This window comes from Ranitomeya variabilis, chromosome 7 (genome assembly GCF_051348905.1).
Source record: "Ranitomeya variabilis isolate aRanVar5 chromosome 7, aRanVar5.hap1, whole genome shotgun sequence".
Classification (NCBI taxonomy): domain Eukaryota; kingdom Metazoa; phylum Chordata; class Amphibia; order Anura; family Dendrobatidae; genus Ranitomeya; species Ranitomeya variabilis.
Genome location: NC_135238.1, coordinates 155,939,167 through 155,959,821, shown reverse-complemented (window position 1 = coordinate 155,959,821; position 20,655 = coordinate 155,939,167). Strand labels below are relative to the sequence as shown.

At 46.3% G+C, this 20,655-nt stretch overlaps 1 long non-coding RNA gene across 1 annotated transcript in view; it reads left to right on the top strand.

The window, feature by feature from the left end:
* The first annotated feature begins 1,265 nt into the window (after nucleotides 1–1,265).
* LOC143785701 (uncharacterized) overlaps nucleotides 1,266–20,655 on the top strand; it is a 55,241-nt gene continuing 35,851 nt past the window's right edge. Inside the window, exons 1-2 of the long non-coding RNA XR_013218054.1 lie at nucleotides 1,266–1,330; nucleotides 1,412–1,556. This is a non-coding gene — a long non-coding RNA (uncharacterized LOC143785701). The remainder of the gene's footprint in view (nucleotides 1,331–1,411; nucleotides 1,557–20,655) is intronic.

The following is a 20,655-nucleotide window of genomic DNA, read 5'->3' as shown; positions in this document are numbered from 1 at the left end:
AGTTGCAGGCGGCAGGAAATGGAAAGGGCAGGGATATGCGGTTTGAAGGAGAGATCAGTGTCAAGGATTACCCCAAGGCAGCAAGCTTGTGGGACTGGGGAGAGTGGGCAGCCGTTTACTGTAATGGATAGGTTGGGGGAGTCACGTGAGATGGGGGAAAGACAATGAATTCTGTTTTGTCCATGTTAAGTTTTAGAAATCTAGCGGAGAAGAAGGATGAAATAGAGGACAGATATTGAGGGATTCATATATATTTCCACCAAAGCTGGGTGTCTGGTTGGGACCCTGTGACTTTCTGCCACTATTCACACTAGGTAGGTTTTAACAATGGAGAGAGTGTAGTTACCGTCCCGATTGGGTACACCTTGCTGCGGTGGGATAGCTTTATGATTTTTTAAATCAAAAACAGTGTTTACTAAGTACCCTACGTTAATTGCTTAATGCACTTGCTTTTTTACTTATCTATTTTCATTAGGGGATATGCACATATTGTTTTTTCTTAGGTTTTGTTTGTTTCCATGGCCAATATGAACATGCATGTTTTCAAGTCATACTCCGGCTCAGGTTTTTGTTTAACCACTATAGATGTATTTGCCCTAGAGCCAGTACTCCTAATATTCTCTATATGCCCAGGAAATTCTTCACAGATAGAGTATTATCTCCATATGTGCCCATGAGGCTGTTGATTTAAGGTCAGGAAACTCACGGCCAATATGGTCCAGACTGGCCTTAAGGGTATGTTTCCATGTTCAGGAAATGCTGCGTGTTTGATGCTGCGTAGAGCCGCAGCGTCAAACACGCAGCATCCAGATGTTACAGTATAGTGGAGGGGATTTCATGAAATCCCGTCTCCACTATGCGTGGTAAAACGCGTCCGGCGGCCCTGCGATTCCGGACATGCGGCGCGTCTTTTTAGAACGCAGCATGTCCGTTTACCTTGCAGAGACGCTGTGCCGCCGCAAGGTAAAACACAGGGCCCTATGTGTGGGGTGCGATGATTCCGGATGTGTGCAATGAACACATCCGGCATCATCTCGTCTACAGAAGGGGGCAGAGCTTTGGGCGGAGCGGGTTTTCCGCTCCATCCAAAGCGCCGGCCATCTTGAACGTGGCCACGTACCCTTAGTCTCCTGAACGAGCCTTACAAGTGCACCTACTGAATGGTTTGATGCAGTAATCAGAAAGAGTCAGGGGCCAGTATAATCATTGATTGCAGAATTGTCTATACCTTGCCTGTGTACTGTATAATATGTTTATATGCTGCAGGTGCTGCAGTCAGATCTGTCCTCCACTGTTCACATGTGCAGAATTACAGCTGGTGCAAGACTGGGTAAAGTATCCGCAGCTTGTGCGATGCAAACTGTCGTTTCATGCTCTCTAATCCATTGGTGACACTGGTAATTGCAAATAGGTTTGGTGTGATCGAGGTAAAGAATCCGTTCCAGGCTGATGAGAACAGGCAGCTGCAGAACACAGACGATTGTGCTTTTGTTCCTACCACAGAGACTCTACAATCTCATTGAAGTTTCCTTCTCTTCAAACTTTCTTAAAGAATGGTATTTTAGTACATATGTTGTTACTATGGAAACAAAAATATCTCTTTAGATTTTTATATAACCCTGTAATAAACTGTTAGGAAATTCGATCTGATGAAAAAATATGCATAAGAGAAATATACTCCTTTTATCTGCTACTTATATTACTATTGGTCTTTGAATGGGACTGCAATCAACCCTAGCAAATGAAAGCACACAAGCTCATATAATACCTTTCCATATACTAATAGTGACCCCATTGTATCTCCATATAGTAATAGTGCCCCCTATAGTGAATCCATATAATAATAGTGCCCTCCACAAATGAATCCATATAGTAATAGTGCACCCCATTTGGTAATAGTGCCTTCAATTAGTTATGGTTTCCCCATTGTCTCTTCATATAGTAATATTCCCCCCTATTGTGCCTCTAAATGGTAAGAGTCCCCCACTGTGCCTTCATAAAGTAGTAGTGCCCCTATTGTGCTTACATATAGTAATAATGCCACTATTTGTGCCTCCATTTAGCTATAATGCCCCTATGTCAGGCCTGGATTGCTAAGCTGCATTGGTGGGCAGATGCCCAGTGGGCCGCCAGCCCTTTAAAACATCTTTACTAAAGGCCCTGTGTGTTAGGTGTCGAGTTCCTGCTGCTGCATAGGGGGAATCTCAAACCATCTCCGCTGTGGTCTCCCATTCTTCTCCAGCCGCAGTGGAGTCTGCTCAGCGGAGACGTCGGTCCCAGCATCTTGCTCAGTCTCACTCTGTGCATAGGGTTACTGTTGTGAATTTGGTTTTTGGGCTCCCCCGGTGGTCACTGGTGGTACTGGACTTGTGTGCTTCACTTTCTCTGTTCACCTGTTTCCATCAGGATATGGGAGTATCCTATTTAGCCTTGCTGCTCAGTTATTCTAGCGCCGGCCATCAATGTAACCAGAGCCTTTCTGTTGCATGTTCCTGCTTCTAGACTACTATCAGCTAAGTTGGACTCTTAGTCCTAAGTTTGTTTTGCATTTTTGTTCCAGTTCACAGTTATGTTATTTTTCTGTAGCTGGAAGCTCTTGTGGGCCGAAATTGCCACTCCGGTGTCATGAGTTGACACATGAGTCTTAAAGTAATTTCGGGATGGTATTTTAATAGGGTTTTCAGCTGACCGTGAAGTTCCCTATTGTATCTTCTTGCTATCTAGTAAGCGGACCTCGCTTTGCTGAACCTACCTTCATACTACGTGTGTCTTTTCCTCTGAACTCACCGTCAATATATGTGGGGGGCTTCTGTCTCCTTTTTGGGGGAATTTCCCTAGAGGTAAGCCAGGTCTGTCTTTTCCTCTATTAGGGTTAGTTAGTCCTCCGGCTGGCGCTGGGCGTCTAGGGATAAAACGTAGGTACGTCACCCGGCCACTGTTAGTTGTGTGATAGGTTTAGCTCACGGTCAGCTCGAGATTCCATCACCCAAGAGCTGTTCTGTTATTTATGTTCTCTGACTTTCCCTTGCCATTGGGAACCATGACAGTATGGCCGGCCAAGGGTTAAAACCGTTGGCAGAAGAAAGGAGAGAAAAAGAAGTCTGCAGATTTTTTTTTTTTTTCTTCTGAGCTTGCTTTTTAGTTGACTCAGTTGCATTTCTGCTCTAATTGCAGCCTTTGTCTCTCACTCTCCTTCTAATCCTTGAATGGCTCTGATCTCACCTGATTAAAATGGATCCTCAGAGTTTGGCTACAGGTTTGAATAATCTTGCTATGAAGGTTCAAAATTTACAGGATTTTGTTATTCATGCTCCTATATCTGAACCTAGAATTCCTATACCAGAATTTTTCTCCGGGGATAGATCTCGTTTCCTGAATTTCAAAAATAATTGTAAATTATTTCTTTCCCTGAGATCTTGCTCCGCTGGAGATCCCGCACAGCAGGTTAAGATAGTAATTTCCTTGCTGCGGGGTGACCCTCAAAACTGGGCATTTGCATTGGCACCCGGGGATCCTGCGTTGCTCAATGTGGATGCGTTTTTTCTGGCTTTGGGGTTGCTTTATGAGGAACCTAACTTAGAGATTCAGGCTGAAAAAGCCTTGATGGCCCTATCTCAAGGGCAAGATGAAGCTGAAATATACTGCCAAAAATTTCGTAAATGGTCTGTGCTTACTCAGTGGAATGAGTGCACCCTGGCGGCGAATTTCAGAGAGGGTCTCTCTGATGCCATTAAAGATGTTATGGTGGGGTTCCCTGCACCTACAGGTCTGAATGAGTCCATGACAATGGCTATTCAGATTGATCGGCGTTTGCGGGAGCGCAAACCTGTGCACCATTTGGCGGTGTCTTCTGAGAAGGCTCCAGAAAATATGCAATGTGATAGAATTCTGTCCAGAAGCGAACGGCAGAATTTTAGGTGAAAAAATGGGTTGTGCTTCTATTGTGGTGATTCAACTCATGTTATATCAGCATGCTCTAAACGTACAAAAAAGGTTGATAAGTCTATTTCAATTGGCACTTTACAGTCTAAGTTTATTCTGTCTGTGACCTTGATTTGTTCATTATCGTCAATTACCGCGGATGCCTATGTCGACTCTGGCGCCGCTTTGAGTCTAATGGATTGGTCCTTTGCCAGGCGCTGTGGGTTTGATCTAGAGCCTCTGGAAGTTCCTATACCTCTGAAGGGTATTGACTCTACACCATTGGCTAGTAATAAACCACAATACTGGACACAAGTGACTATGCGTATGAATCCAGACCATCAGGAGATGATTCGCTTCCTTGTGTTGTACAATCTACATGACGTTTTGGTGCTCGGATTACCATGGTTACAATCTCATAACCCAGTCCTTGACTGGAAAGCAATGTCTGTGTTAAGCTGGGGATGTCAGGGGGCTCATGGGGACGTACCTTTGGTTTCCATTTCGTCATCTATTCCCTCTGAGATTCCAGAATTTTTATCTGATTATCGTGATGTTTTTGAGGAGCCTAAGCTTGGTTCACTACCTCCTCACAGAGATTGCGATTGTGCCATAGATCTGATTCCGGGCAGTAAATTTCCAAAGGGTCATTTATTTAATCTATCTGTACCTGAACATGCTGCTATGCGAGAATATATTAAGGAGTCCCTGGAAAAGGGACATATTCGTCCTTCTTCATCTCCCTTAGGAGCCGTTTTTTTCTTTGTATCTAAAAAAGATGGCTCTTTGAGGCCGTGTATTGATTATCGACTCTTGAATAAAATTACAGTCAAATATCAGTATCCTCTGCCACTGCTTACTGATTTGTTTGCTCGAATAAAAGGGGCTAAGTGGTTCTCTAAGATTGATCTCCGTGGGGCGTATAATTTGGTGCGAATTAAGCAGGGGGATGAGTGGAAAATCGCATTTAATACGCCCGAGGACCATTTTGAGTATTTAGTAATGCCTTTTGGTCTTTCAAATGCCCCTTCAGTCTTTCAGTCCTTTATGCATGACATTTTCCGTGAATATTTGGATAAATTTATGATCGTGTATCTGGATGATGTTTTGATTTTTTCGGATGACTGGGATTCTCATGTCTAACAGGTCAGGAGGGTTTTTCAGGTTTTGCGGGCTAATTCCTTGTGTGTGAAGGGTTCTAAGTGTATTTTTGGGGTTCAAAAGATTTCTTTTTTGGGGTACATTTTTTCCCCCTCTTCCATTGAGATGGATCCTGTCAAGGTTCGGGCTATTTGTGATTGGACGCAACCTTCTTCTCTTAAGAGCCTTCAGAAATTTTTGGGCTTTGCTAATTTTTATCGTCGATTTATAACTGGTTTTTCTGATGTTGCTAAACCTTTGACTGATTTGACCAAAAAGGGTGCTGATGTTGCTGATTGGTCCCCTGCTGCTGTGGAGGCCTTTCGGGAGCTTAAGCGCCGCTTTTCTTCCGCCCCTGTGTTGCGTCAGCCTGATGTTACTCTTCCTTTTCAGGTTGAGGTCGATGCTTCCGAGATCGGAGCTGGGGCGGTCTTGTCGCAGAAAAGTTCCGACTGCTCCGTGATGAGACCTTGTGCGTTCTTTTCTCGAAAATTTTCGCCCGCCGAGCGAAATTATGATATTGGTAATCGGGAGCTTTTGGCTATGAAGTGGGCTTTTGAGGAGTGGCGTCATTGGCTTGAGGGGGCTAGACATCAGGTGGTGGTATTGACCGATCACAAGAATTTGATTTATCTTGAGTCTGCCAGGCGCTTGAATCCTAGACAGGCGCGCTGGTCGTTGTTTTTCTCTCGGTTTAATTTTGTGGTCTCATACTTACCGGGTTCTAAAAATGTGAAGGCGGATGCCCTTTCTAGGAGTTTTGAGCCTGATTCCCCTGGTGATTCTGAACCTACAGGTATCCTTAAGGATGGGGTGATATTATCTGCTGTTTCCCCAGACCTGCGACGGGCTTTGCAGGAGTTTCAGGCGGATAGACCTGATCGTTGCCCGCTTGGTAGACTGTTTGTTCCTGATGATTGGACCAGTAGAGTCATCTCGGAGGTTCATTCTTCTGTGTTGGCAGGTCATCCCGGGATCTTTGGTACCAGGGATTTGGTGGCTAGGTCCTTCTGGTGGCCTTCCCTGTCTCGAGATGTACGAGTTTTTGTGCAGTCTTGTGATGTTTGTGCTCGGGCCAAACCTTGTTGTTCTCGGGCTAGCGGATTGCTGTTATCTTTGCCTATTCCGAAGAGGCCTTGGACTCACATCTCTATGGATTTTATTTCTGATCTCCCTGTTTCTCAGAAAATGTCTGTCATCTGGGTGGTGTGTGACCGTTTTTCAAAGATGGTTCATTTGGTGCCCTTGCCTAAGTTGCCTTCCTCATCCGAGTTGGTTCCTCTGTTTTTTCAAAATGTGGTTCGCTTGCATGGTATTCCGGAGAATATCGTTTCTGACAGGGGGACCCAGTTCGTGTCTAGATTTTGGCGGGCGTTCTGTGCTAGGATGGGCATTGATTTGTCTTTTTCGTCTGCGTTCCATCCTCAGACTAATGGCCAGACTGAGCGAACTAATCAGACCTTGGAGACTTATTTGAGGTGTTTTGTGTCTGCAGATCAGGATGACTGGGTTGCCTTTTTGCCGTTGGCGGAGTTTGCCCTCAATAATCGGGCTAGTTCTGCCACTTTGGTTTCTCCTTTCTTTTGCAATTCGGGGTTTCATCCTCGTTTTTCTTCCGGTCAGGTGGAGTCTTCGGATTGTCCTGGAGTGGATACTGTGGTGGATAGGTTGCATCGGATTTGGGGACAGGTGGTGGACAATTTGGAGTTGTCCCAGGAAAAGACTCGGCATTTTGCTAACCGCCGTCGTCGTGTTGGTCCTCGTCTTCGTGTTGGGGACTTGGTGTGGTTGTCTTCTCGTTTTGTCCCTATGAGGGTTTCTTCTCCTAAGTTTAAGCCTCGGTTCATTGGCCCGTATAAGATTTTGGAGATTCTTAACCCCGTGTCCTTTCGATTGGACCTCCCAGCATCTTTTTCTATCCATAATGTCTTCCATCGGTCATTATTGCGCAGGTATGAGGTACCGGTTGTGCCTTCCGTTGAGCCTCCCGCTCCGGTGTTGGTTGAGGGTGAATTGGAGTACGTTGTGGAGAAGATCTTGGACTCCCGTGTTTCCAGACGGAAACTTCAGTATCTGGTCAAGTGGAAGGGCTACGGTCAGGAGGATAATTCTTGGGTGACAGCCTCTGATGTTCATGCCTCTGATTTGGTCCGTGCCTTTCATAGGGCTCATCCTGATCGCCCTGGTGGTTCTTGTGAGGGTTCGGTGCCCCCTCCTTGAGGGGGGGGTACTGTTGTGAATTTGGTTTTTGGGCTCCCCCGGTGGTCACTGGTGGTACTGGACTTGTGTGCTTCACTTTCTCTGTTCACCTGTTTCCATCAGGATATGGGAGTATCCTATTTAGCCTTGCTGCTCAGTTATTCTAGCGCCGGCCATCAATGTAACCAGAGCCTTTCTGTTGCATGTTCCTGCTTCTAGACTACTATCAGCTAAGTTGGACTCTTAGTCCTAAGTTTGTTTTGCATTTTTGTTCCAGTTCACAGTTATGTTATTTTTCTGTAGCTGGAAGCTCTTGTGGGCCGAAATTGCCACTCCGGTGTCATGAGTTGACACATGAGTCTTAAAGTAATTTCGGGATGGTATTTTAATAGGGTTTTCAGCTGACCGTGAAGTTCCCTATTGTATCTTCTTGCTATCTAGTAAGCGGACCTCGCTTTGCTGAACCTACCTTCATACTACGTGTGTCTTTTCCTCTGAACTCACCGTCAATATATGTGGGGGGCTTCTGTCTCCTTTTTGGGGGAATTTCCCTAGAGGTAAGCCAGGTCTGTCTTTTCCTCTATTAGGGTTAGTTAGTCCTCCGGCTGGCGCTGGGCGTCTAGGGATAAAACGTAGGTACGTCACCCGGCCACTGTTAGTTGTGTGATAGGTTTAGCTCACGGTCAGCTCGAGATTCCATCACCCAAGAGCTGTTCTGTTATTTATGTTCTCTGACTTTCCCTTGCCATTGGGAACCATGACAGGTTACTACTGCTTTTCCAGCTTCTGCCATTGAAGCCGGTGCTGGGCAGCGGCGAGCAGACGCTTTCGGGACTAAGTCCTGCTTTTCCCCTTCTGAGCATGCCCAGGGTAAGATCTCCCATTGGAGATCGAGGGTCACATGCTCAGATACTGCAGCAGATTCCATTGGTCCTCCAGGAAGGTCCTGAAGGTGCTCAACTTCTGTGGCAGCTTCCCATTGGTCCTTCTGGGAAGGTCTTGTACATGCTGCAGCTATAAAGGGTTTGCATGACCGCACGGCCATGCGCTATTGTACATTTGTATATGAGTGTGTGTTGATGAGTGCAAGTCATCCTTAAATATCCCATCCCTATGGTATGACTGCTCGCGTAAGGTGGATGTTTGCATTCTAGCGCCTGACTTAGCCATCAGCACGTAACACACAAAACAGCGTCTATTGCTGTGACTGCCAGTGCGGCGCCGTGCGCTTTCACAGCGCTTTCCTGACCCAAGCCTGGGTGGTTAGTGGCGTCTGCCAGTGCGGCACTGCATGCACTCTCGTGCATCTTTATTAACATTGTTTCCTTCACTCTGACACCTCAGTTGTGGTGTCGAGCGCAAGAGGTCTATATGAACTCAAATCCTGTGTCTTGGGATTGAGTTCTGAGACTCCTTGTTTGCGCTCTAGGTGCGGTACCGCGGCCCTGTGACGCAACAGGGTTCGCTTCCTTCACTCAGGGTCAGGTTAACCTGTGTGTGTATCCACATTGTACCGCCTGTTATGACCCCAATGGCAGAGGGTCTCAGAAATAATTACTAAGTCTGCAAACACAAAAAAACAGCTCATAGGGCAGTGGTAACTGAGCTGACCATATATCTAATCCTAGCACCACAAATAGCAGCAGCCGGGGAACGTGCCTACGTTGGTTCTAGACGTCTCGCGCCAGCCGCAGAACTAACTAACCCTGGAAGGGAAAAGAAAGACCTTTCTTGCCTCCAGAGAAAAGACCCCAAAAGTTGGATACAAGCCCCCAACAAATAATAACGGTGAGGTAAGAGGAAAAGACAAACGTAAGAATGAGCTAGGTATTTAGCAAAGAGAGGCCCACTAGCTAATAGCAGAATATAGTAAGATGACTTATATGGTCAGCAAAAACCCTATCAAAATATCCACGCTGGATATTCAAGAACCCCCGAACCGTCTAACGGCCCGGGGGGAGAACACCAGCCCCCCTAGAGCTTCCAGCAAAGTCAGGAATCACATTTAGTACAAGCTGGACAAAAATAAGAGCAAAGCAATAACCAAAAAACAAAGAAGCAGGACTTAGCTTAATTTTGCACGAACCAGGACAGCAGACAGGAGCAAACAGAAAGGATCTGATTACAACGATGCCAGGCACTGGACTAAGGATCCAGGAAGTTTATATAGCAACACCCCTGGGCTAACGACCCAGGTGGGTGCCAAACTGAGGAAAGACAATCCCAGAGTAATATCACTAGTAACCACAAGAGGGAGCCAAAAGGTCTAATTCACAACAGTACCCCCCCCTTAAGGAGGGGTCACCGAACCCTCACCAAGACCACCAGGGCGACCAGGATGAGCAGCGTGAAAGGCACGATGTTATGGTTCTCAATGGCAAGAGAACATAGCCCAGCATACATAGGAACTAGCTCTTGGAAGGATGGAAACTTAAACTGACCATGAACTAAACCTGCCGCACAACTAACAGTAGCCGGGTAGCGTAGCCTGCGTTTTATCCCTAGACGCCCAGCGCCGGCCGGAGGACTAACTAATCCTGGCAGAGGAAAATATAGTCCTGGCTCACCTCTAGAGAAATTTCCCCGAAAGGCAGACAGAGGCCCCCACATATATTGGCGGTGATTTAAGATGAAAATGACAAACGTAGTATGAAAATAGGTTTAGCAAAATCGAGGTCCGCTTACTAGATAGCAGGAAGACAGAAAGGGTACTTTCATGGTCAGCTGAAAACCCTATCAATACACCATCCTGAAATTACTTTAAGACTCTAGTATTAACTCATAACATCAGAGTGGCAATTTCAGATCACAAGAGCTTTCCAGACACAGAAACGAAACTGCAGCTGTGAACTGGAACAAAATGCAAAAAACAAACAAGGACAAAAGTCCGACTTAGCTGGAAGTTGTCTGGTAGCAGGAACATGCACAGAAAGGCTTCTGATTACAATGTTGACCGGCATGGAAGTGACAGAGGAGCAAGGTTAAATAGCGACTCCCACATCCTGATGGGAACAGGTGAACAGAGGGGATAATGCACACAAGTTCAATTCCACCAGTGACCACCGGGGGAGCCCAAAATCCAATTTCACAACAGTACCCCCCCCTCAAGGAGGGGGCACCGAACCCTCACCAGAACCACCAGGGTGATCAGGATGAGCCCTATGAAAGGCACGGACCAGATCGGAGGCATGAACATCAGAGGCAGTCACCCAAGAATTATCCTCCTGACCGTATCCCTTCCATTTGACCAGATACTGGAGTTTCCGTCTGGAAACACGGGAGTCCAAGATTTTTTCCACAACGTACTCCAACTCGCCCTCAACCAACACCGGAGCAGGAGGCTCAACGGAAGGCACAACCGGTACCTCATACCTGCGCAACAATGACCGATGAAAAACATTATGAATAGAAAAAGATGCAGGGAGGTCCAAACGGAAGGACACAGGGTTAAGAATCTCCAATATCTTGTACGGGCCGATGAACCGAGGCTTAAACTTAGGAGAAGAAACCCTCATAGGGACAAAACGAGAAGACAACCACACCAAGTCCCCGACACAAAGCCGAGGACCAACCCGACGCCGGCGGTTGGCAAAAAACTGAGTTTTCTCCTGGGACAACTTCAAATTGTCCACCACCTACCCCCAAATCTGATGCAACCTCTCCACCACAGCATCCACTCCAGGACAATCCGAAGATTCCACCTGACCGGAGGAAAATCGAGGATGAAACCCCGAATTACAGAAAAAAGGAGACACCAAGGTGGCAGAGCTGGCCCGATTATTGAGGGCAAACTCCGCTAAAGGCAAAAAAGCAACCCAATCATCCTGATCTGCAGACACAAAACACCTCAAATATGTCTCCAAAGTCTGATTCGTCCGCTCGGTCTGGCCATTAGTCTGAGGATGGAAAGCAGACGAGAAAGACAAATCTATGCCCATCCTAGCACAGAATGCCCGCCAAAATCTAGACACGAATTGGGTTCCTCTGTCAGAAACGATATTCTCCGGAATACCATGCAAACGAACCACATTTTGAAAAAACAGAGGAACCAACTCGGAAGAAGAAGGCAACTTAGGCAGGGGAACCAAATGGACCATCTTAGAGAAACGGTCACACACCACCCAGATGACAGACATCTTCTGAGAAACAGGAAGATCCGAAATAAAATCCATCGAGATGTGCTTCCAAGGCCTCTTTGGGATAGGCAAGGGCAACAACAATCCACTAGCCCGAGAACAACAAGGCTTGGCCTGAGCACAAACGTCACAAGACTGCACAAAGCCTCGTACATCTCGTGACAGGGAAGGCCACCAGAAGGACCTTGCCACCAAATCCCTGGTACCAAAGATTCCAGGATGACCTGCCAACGCAGAAGAATGAACCTCAGAAATGACTTTACTGGTCCAATCATCAGGAACAAACAGTCTACCAGGTGGGCAACGATCAGGTCTATCCGCCTGAAAATCCTGCAAGGCCCGCCGCAGGTCTGGAGAAACGGCAGACAATATCACTCCATCCTTAAGGATACCTGTAGGTTCAGAATTACCAGGGGAGTCAGGCTCAAAACTCCTAGAAAGGGCATCCGCCTTAACATTCTTAGAACCCGGTAGGTATGACACCACAAAATTAAACCGAGAGAAAAACAACAACCAGCGCGCCTGTCTAGGATTCAGGCGTCTGGCGGACTCAAGATAAATTAAATTTTTGTGGTCGGTCAATACCACCACCTGATGTCTAGCCCCCTCAAGCCAATGACGCCACTCCTCAAAAGCCCACTTCATGGCCAAAAGCTCCCGATTCCCAATATCATAATTCCGCTCGGCGGGCGAAAATTTACGAGAAAAAAAAGCACAAGGTTTCATCACGGAGCAGTCGGAACTTCTTTGCGACAAAACCGCCCCAGCTCCGATTTCAGAAGCGTCGACCTCAACCTGAAAAGGAAGAGCAACATCAGGCTGACGCAACACAGGGGCGGAAGAAAAGCGGCGCTTAAGCTCCCGAAAGGCCTCCACAGCAGCAGGGGACCAATCAGCAACATCAGCACCCTTCTTAGTCAAATCAGTCAATGGTTTAACAACATCAGAAAAACCAGCAATAAATCGACGATAAAAGTTAGCAAAGCCCAAAAATTTCTGAAGACTCTTAAGAGAAGAGGGTTGCGTCCAATCACAAATAGCCCGAACCTTGACAGGATCCATCTCGATGGAAGAGGGGGAAAAAATGTATCCCAAGAAGGAAATCTTTTGAACCCCAAAAACGCACTTAGAACCCTTCACACACAAGGAATTAGACCGCAAAACCTAAAAAACCCTCCTGACCTGCTGGACATGAGAGTCCCAGTCATCCGAAAAAATCAGAATATCATCCAGATACACGATCATAAATTTATCCAAATAATCACGGAAAATGTCATGCATAAAGGACTGAAAGACTGAAGGGGCATTTGAAAGGCCAAAAGGCATCACCAAATACTCAAAGTGGCCCTCGGGCGTATTAAATGCGGTTTTCCACTCATCCCCCTGCTTAATTCGCACCAAATTATACGCCCCACGGAGATCTATCTTAGAGAACCACTTGGCCCCCTTTATGCGAGCAAACAAATCAGTCAGCAGTGGCAACGGATATTGATATTTAACCGTGATTTTATTCAAAAGCCGATAATCAATACACGGCCTCAAAGAGCCATCTTTCTTAGACACAAAGAAAAAACCGGCTCCTAAGGGAGATGACGAAGGACGAATATGTCCCTTTTCCAAGGACTCCTTTATATATTCTCGCATAGCAGCATGTTCAGGCACAGACAGATTAAATAAACGACCCTTAGGGTATTTACTACCCGGAATCAAATCTATGGCACAATCGCACTCCCGGTGCGGAGGTAATGAACCAAGCTTAGGTTCTTCAAAAACGTCACGATAGTCAGACAAGAATTCAGGAATCTCAGAGGGAATAGATGACGAAATGGAAACCAAAGGTACGTCCCCATGCATCCCCTTACATCCCCAGCTTAACACAGACATAGCGTTCCAGTCGAGGACTGGGTTATGAGATTGCAGCCATGGCAATCCAAGCACCAACACATCATGTAGATTATACAGCACAAGAAAGCGAATAATCTCCTGATGATCCGGATTAATTCGCATAGTTACTTGTGTCCAGTATTGTGGTTTATTACTAGCCAATGGGGTGGAGTCAATCCCCTTCAGAGGTATAGGAGTTTCAAGAGGCTCTAAATCATACCCACAGCGTTTGGCAAAGGACCAATCCATAAGACTCAAAGCGGCGCCAGAGTCGACATAGGCATCCGCGGTAATAGATGATAAAGAACAAATCAGGGTCACAGATAGAATAAACTTAGACTGAAAAGTGCCAATTGAAACTGACTTATCAAGCTTCTTAGTACGCTTAGAGCATGCTGATATAACATGAGTTGAATCACCACAATAAAAGCACAACCCATTTTTTCGTCTAAAATTCTGCCGTTCGCTTCTGGACAGAATTCTATCACATTGCATATTCTCTGGCGTCTTCTCAGTAGACACCGCCAAATGGTGCACAGGTTTGCGCTCCCGCAGACGTCTATCGATCTGGATAGCCATTGTCATGGACTCATTCAGACCCGCAGGCACAGGGAACCCCACCATAACATCCTTAACGGCATCAGAGAGACCCTCTCTGAAATTCGCCGTCAGGGCGCACTCATTCCACTGAGTAAGCACAGACCATTTACGGAATTTTTGGCAGTATATTTCAACTTCATCTTGCCCCTGAGATAGGGACATCAAGGCTTTTTCCGCCTGAAGCTCTAAATGAGGTTCCTCATAAAGCAACCCCAAGGCCAGAAAAAACGCATCCACATTGAGCAACGCAGGATCCCCTGGAGCCAATGCAAAAGCCCAATCTTGAGGGTCGCCCCGGAGCAAGGAAATCACAATCCTGACCTGCTGAGCAGGATCTCCAGCAGAGCGAGATTTCAGGGACAAAAACAACTTGCAATTATTTTTGAAATTTTGAAAGCAAGATCTATTCCCCGAGAAAAATTCAGGCAAAGGAATTCTAGGTTCAGATATAGGAACATGAACAACAAAATCTTGTAAATTTTGAACTTTCGTGGTGAGATTATTCAAACCTGCAGCTAAACTCTGAATATCCATTTTAAACAGGTGAACACAGAGCCATTCCAGGATTAGAAGGAGAGAGAGAGAGGAAGGCTGCAATATAGGCAGACTTGCAAGTGATTCAATTGAAAGCACACTCAGAACTGAAGGAAAAAAAAAAAAAAAAAAAAATTTTTCAGCAGACTTCTTTTTTCTCTCCTTTCTCTGCCAATTAATTTAACCCTTTGTGGGCCGGTCAAACTGTTATGGTTCTCAATGGCAAGAGAACATAGCCCAGCATACATAGGAACTAGCTCTTGGAAGGATGGAAACTTAAACTGACCATGAACTAAACCTGCCGCACAACTAACAGTAGCCGGGTAGCGTAGCCTGCGTTTTATCCCTAGACGCCCAGCGCCGGCCGGAGGACTAACTAATCCTGGCAGAGGAAAATATAGTCCTGGCTCACCTCTAGAGAAATTTCCCCGAAAGGCAGACAGAGGCCCCCACATATATTGGCGGTGATTTAAGATGAAAATGACAAACGTAGTATGAAAATAGGTTTAGCAAAATCGAGGTCCGCTTACTAGATAGCAGGAAGACAGAAAGGGTACTTTCATGGTCAGCTGAAAACCCTATCAATACACCATCCTGAAATTACTTTAAGACTCTAGTATTAACTCATAACATCAGAGTGGCAATTTCAGATCACAAGAGCTTTCCAGACACAGAAACGAAACTGCAGCTGTGAACTGGAACAAAATGCAAAAAACAAACAAGGACAAAAGTCCGACTTAGCTGGAAGTTGTCTGGTAGCAGGAACATGCACAGAAAGGCTTCTGATTACAATGTTGACCGGCATGGAAGTGACAGAGGAGCAAGGTTAAATAGCGACTCCCACATCCTGATGGGAACAGGTGAACAGAGGGGATAATGCACACAAGTTCAATTCCACCAGTGACCACCGGGGGAGCCCAAAATCCAATTTCACAACAGCACGAACTAAATTGGCCGCATGCACATCAGAAGCAACCACCCAGGAATTATCCTCCTGACCATACCCTTCCACTTGACCAGATACTGAAGCCTCCGTCTGGAGAGACGAGAATCCAAGATCTTCTCCACCACGTACTCCAACTCGCCCTCAACCAACACCGGAGCAGGAGGCTCAACAGAAGGAACCACAGGTACAACGTACCGCCGCAACAAAGACCTATGGAACACGTTGTGAATGGCAAACGACACCGGAAGATCCAAGCGAAAGGACACAGGATTAAGGATTTCCAATATCTTGTAAGGACCGATGAAGCGAGGCTTAAATTTAGGAGAGGAGACCTTCATAGGAACAAATCGAGAAGACAGCCATACCAAATCCCCAACACGAAGTCGGGGACCCACACCGCGGCGGCGGTTGGCAAAACGCTGAGCCTTCTCCTGTGACAACTTTAAGTTGTCCACCACATGATTCCAGATCTGCTGCAACCTATCCACCACAGAATCTACCCCAGGACAGTCAGAAGGCTCCACATGTCCCGAGGATAAACGAGGATGGAAACCAGAGTTGCAGAAAAATGGCGAAACCAAAGTAGCGGAACTAGCCCGATTATTAAGGGCAAACTCAGCCAACGGCAAGAAGGTCACCCAATCATCCTGATCTGCCGAAACAAAACACCTCAAATAAGCCTCCAGAGTCTGATTAGTTCGCTCCGTTTGTCCATTAGTCTGAGGATGAAAGGCAGACGAAAACGACAAATCAATGCCCATCCTAGCACAAAATGATCGCCAGAACCTGGAAACAAACTGGGATCCTCTGTCAGACACAATATTCTCAGGAATGCCGTGTAAATGAACCACATTCTGAAAGAACACAGGAACCAAATCGGAAGAGGAAGGCAGCTTAGGCAAAGGCACCAAATGGACCATTTTAGAAAAGCGATCACATACCACCCAGATGACAGACATGCCCTGAGACACCGGGAGATCTGAAATGAAATCCATGGAAATGTGTGTCCAAGGCCTCTTCGGGACAGGCAAGGGCAAGAGCAACCCGCTGGCACGAGAACAGCAAGGCTTAGCTCGAGCACAAGTCCCACAGGACTGCACAAATGACCGCACATCCCGTGACAAGGAAGGCCACCAAAAGGACCTAGCCACCAGATCTCTGGTGCCAAAAATTCCCGGATGCCCTGCCAACACCGAGGAATGAACCTCGGAAATGACTCTGCTGGTCCACTTATCAGGAACAAAGAGTCTGTCAGGTGGACAAGAGTCAGGTCTACAAGCCTGAAATCTCTGCAACACACGTCGCAAATCAGGAGAAATGGCCGACAAGATAACTCCCTCTTTAAGAATACCAACTGGTTCTGCGACTCCAGGAGAGTCAGGCACAAAGCTCCTTGAAAGAGCATCAGCCTTCACATTCTTTTAACCTGGTAAATCCGAGACCACAAAGTCAAAACGGGAGAAAAACAATGACCAGCGGGCCTGTCTAGGATTCAGGCGTTTAGCAGACTCGAGATACATCAAATTTTTGTGATCAGTCAAGACCACCACACGATGCTTAGCACCCTCGAGCCAATGACGCCACTCCTCAAATGCCCACTTCATGGCCAGCAACTCCCGATTGCCAACATCATAATTCCGCTCAGCAGGCGAAAACTTCCTAGAGAAGAAAGCACATGGTCTCATTACCGAGCAACCAGGGCCTCTCTGCGATAAAACGGCCCCTGCCCCAATCTCAGAAGCATCCACTTCGACCTGAAAGGGAAGTGAGACATCAGGCTGGCACAAAACAGGCGCCGAAGTAAACCGGCGCTTCAACTCTTGGAACGCCTCCACGGCTGCAGGAGCCCAGTTAGCAACATCAGAACCTTTCTTGGTCATATCCGTCAAAGTTTTAACAACGCTAGAAAAATTAGCGATAAAACGACGGTAGAAGTTAGCAAAACCCAAGAACTTCTGAAGACTCTTAACTGACGTGGGTTGAGTCCAATCATGAATAGCTCGGACCTTGACTGGGTCCATCTCCACAGCAGAAGGGGAAAAAATAAACCCCAAAAAGGGAACCTTCTGTACTCCAAAGAGACACTTTGAGCCCTTAACAAACAAAGCATTCTCACGCAAAACCTGAAACACCATCCTGACCTGCTCCACATGTGAGTCCCAATCTTCAGAGAAAACCAGAATATCATCCAGATAAACAATCATACATTTATCCAGATACTTCCGGAAAATATCATGCATAAAGGACTGAAACACTGAGGGAGCATTAGAGAGCCCAAAAGGCATCACCAAGTACTCAAAATGACCTTCGGGCGTATTAAATGCTGTCTTCCATTCATCTCCTTGCCTAATGCGCACAAGGTTGTACGCACCACGAAGATCTATCTTGGTGAACCACTTGGCACCTTTAATCCGGGCAAACAAGTCCGACAATAGAGGCAAAGGATACTGAAATTTAACAGTGATTTTATTCAGAAGCCGATAGTCAATACAAGGTCTCAAAGATCCGTCCTTCTTGGCCACAAAAAAGAATCCCGCACCAAGAGGGGAAGAGGATGGACGGATATACCCCTTCTCCAGAGACTCCTTGATATACGAACGCATTGCGGCATGCTCAGGTACAGACAGATTAAATAGTCTTCCCTTAGGAAATTTACTACCTGGAATCAAATCTATGGCGCAGTCACAGTCCCTATGAGGAGGCAGAGCACTGGACCTGGACTCGCTGAATACATCCTGATAATCAGACAAATACTCAGGAACTTCCGAAGGAGTAGAGGAAGCAATAGACACCGGGGGGGGAATCACCATGAATTCCCTGACAGCCCCAACTTGACACAGACATTGCCTTCCAATCCAAGACTGGATTGTGGGTCTGTAACCATGGCAGACCCAAAACGACCAAATCATGCATTTTATGCAGAACAAGAAAACAAATCACCTCCCGATGTTCAGGAGTCATGCACATGGTTACCTGCGTCCAAAACTGCGGTTTATTTTCCGCCAATGGCGTAGCATCAATACCTCTAAGAGGAATAGGATTTACCAACGGTTCAAGAACAAAACCACAGCGCTTGGCAAATGACAGATCCATAAGACTCAGGGCAGCACCTGAATCCACAAACGCCATAACAGGGTAAGAAGACAATGAGCAAATTAAAGTCACAGACAAAATAAATTTAGGTTGCAAATTACCAATGGCGACAGGACTAACAACCCTTGTTAGGCGTTTAGAGCATGCTGATATAACATGTGTAGAATCACCACAGTAAAAACACAACCCATTCTGACGTCTATGATTTTTCCGCTCATTTCTAGTCTGAATTCTATCACATTGCATTAAATCAGGTGTTTGTTCAGACAACACCACCAGAGGATTAGCGGTTTTGCGCTCCCGCAAACGCCGGTCAATTTGAATAGCCAGCGCCATGGAATCATTCAGACTTGTAGGAATGGGGAAACCCACCATCACATTCTTAATGGCTTCAGAAAGGCCATTTCTGAAATTTGCGGCCAGAGCACACTCATTCCACTGAGTAAGCACGGACCATTTCCGAAATTTTTGGCAATACACTTCAGCTTCATCCTGGCCCTGAGAAATAGCCAGCAAGGCTTTTTCTGCCTGAACTTCAAGATTGGGTTCCTTGTAAAGCAATCCGAGCGCCAGAAAAAACGCATCAATATTTGCCAATGCCGGATCTCCTGGCGCTAGCGAGAAAGCCCAATCCTGAGGGTCGCCCCGTAAAAAAGAGATAACAATTTTAACTTGCTGAGCTGAATCTCCAGATGAACGGGGTCTCAGAGATAGAAACAATTTACAATTATTCCTGAAATTCCTAAACTTAAATCGGTCTCCAGAAAACAGTTCAGGAATAGGTATTTTAGGTTCAGACATTGGACTACTGGTAACAAAATCTTGTATGCCCTGCACACGAGCAGCAAGCTGGTCTACACTTGTAATCAAGGTCTGGACATTCATGTCTGCAGCAAGCACAAGCCACTCAGAGGTAAAGGGGAGGAAGAGAGGAAAAAAAAAAAAAAACTCAGAATTTCCTTTCTTATTATCCCACTTCTGCAATGCATTAAACATTCAATGTTGGCCTGGCATAATGTTATGACCCCAATGGCAGAGGGTCTCAGAAATAATTACTAAGTCTGCAAACACAAAAAACCAGCTCATAGGGCAGTGGTAACTGAGCTGACCATATATCTAATCCTAGCACCACAAATAGCAGCAGCCGGGGAACGTGCCTACGTTGGTTCTAGACGTCTCGCGCCAGCCGGAGAACTAACTAACCCTGGAAGGGAAAAGAAAGACCTTTCTTGCCTCCAGAGAAAAGACCCCAAAAGTTGGATACAAGCCCCCAACAAATAATAACGGTGAGGTAAGAGGAAAAGATAAACGTAAGAATGAGCTAGGTATTTAGCAAAGAGAGGCCCACTAGCTAATAGCAGAATATAGTAAGATGACTTATATGGTCAGCAAAAACCCTATCAAAATATCCACGCTGGATATTCAAGAACCCCCGAACCGTCTAACGGCCCGGGGGGAGAACACCAGCCCCCCTAGAGCTTCCAGCAAAGTCAGGAATCACATTTAGTACAAGCTGGACAAAAATAAGAGCAAAGCAATAACCAAAAAACAAAGAAGCAGGACTTAGCTTAATTTTGCACGAACCAGGACAGCAGACAGGAGCAAACAGAAAGGATCTGATTACAACGATGCCAGGCACTGGACTAAGGATCCAGGAAGTTTATATAGCAACACCCCTGGGCTAACGACCCAGGTGGGTGCCAAACTGAGGAAAGACAATCCCAGAGTAATATCACTAGTAACCACAAGAGGGAGCCAAAAGGTCTAATTCACAACAACCGCCATATAGTCCGTTATTACTTAGCAGCAGGTTCCATCTCTGCACGGTGGACCCCGGGCTGCGAACGCACCTTACTCTATCTATTCTAATTATTTGGTGCATTCCACTAGCCCTAACATTACACTAGCGCCAGGGTCTGGCTAGTAATGACGGACAAACAGCAATCCTTGCTGTACATCCAGCAGCTGGAGGGTAGGTTGGCGGCTCTCGAGCGCACAACCTCAGCTGTGGATGTAACCGCAGTTACTGTTCAGGCTGCTAGCGTGGCTGCAGCAACCTTGTCCACTGCCACCCCTGTACCGACTCTATCTCGCCTCCCGCTGCCAGAAAAATTTTGTGGTGATAGTAAGTCTTGTAGGGGTTTCGTGAGTCAGTGCTCTGTACATCTTGAGCTTCTGGCCTCTCGTTTCCCTACAGAGTGG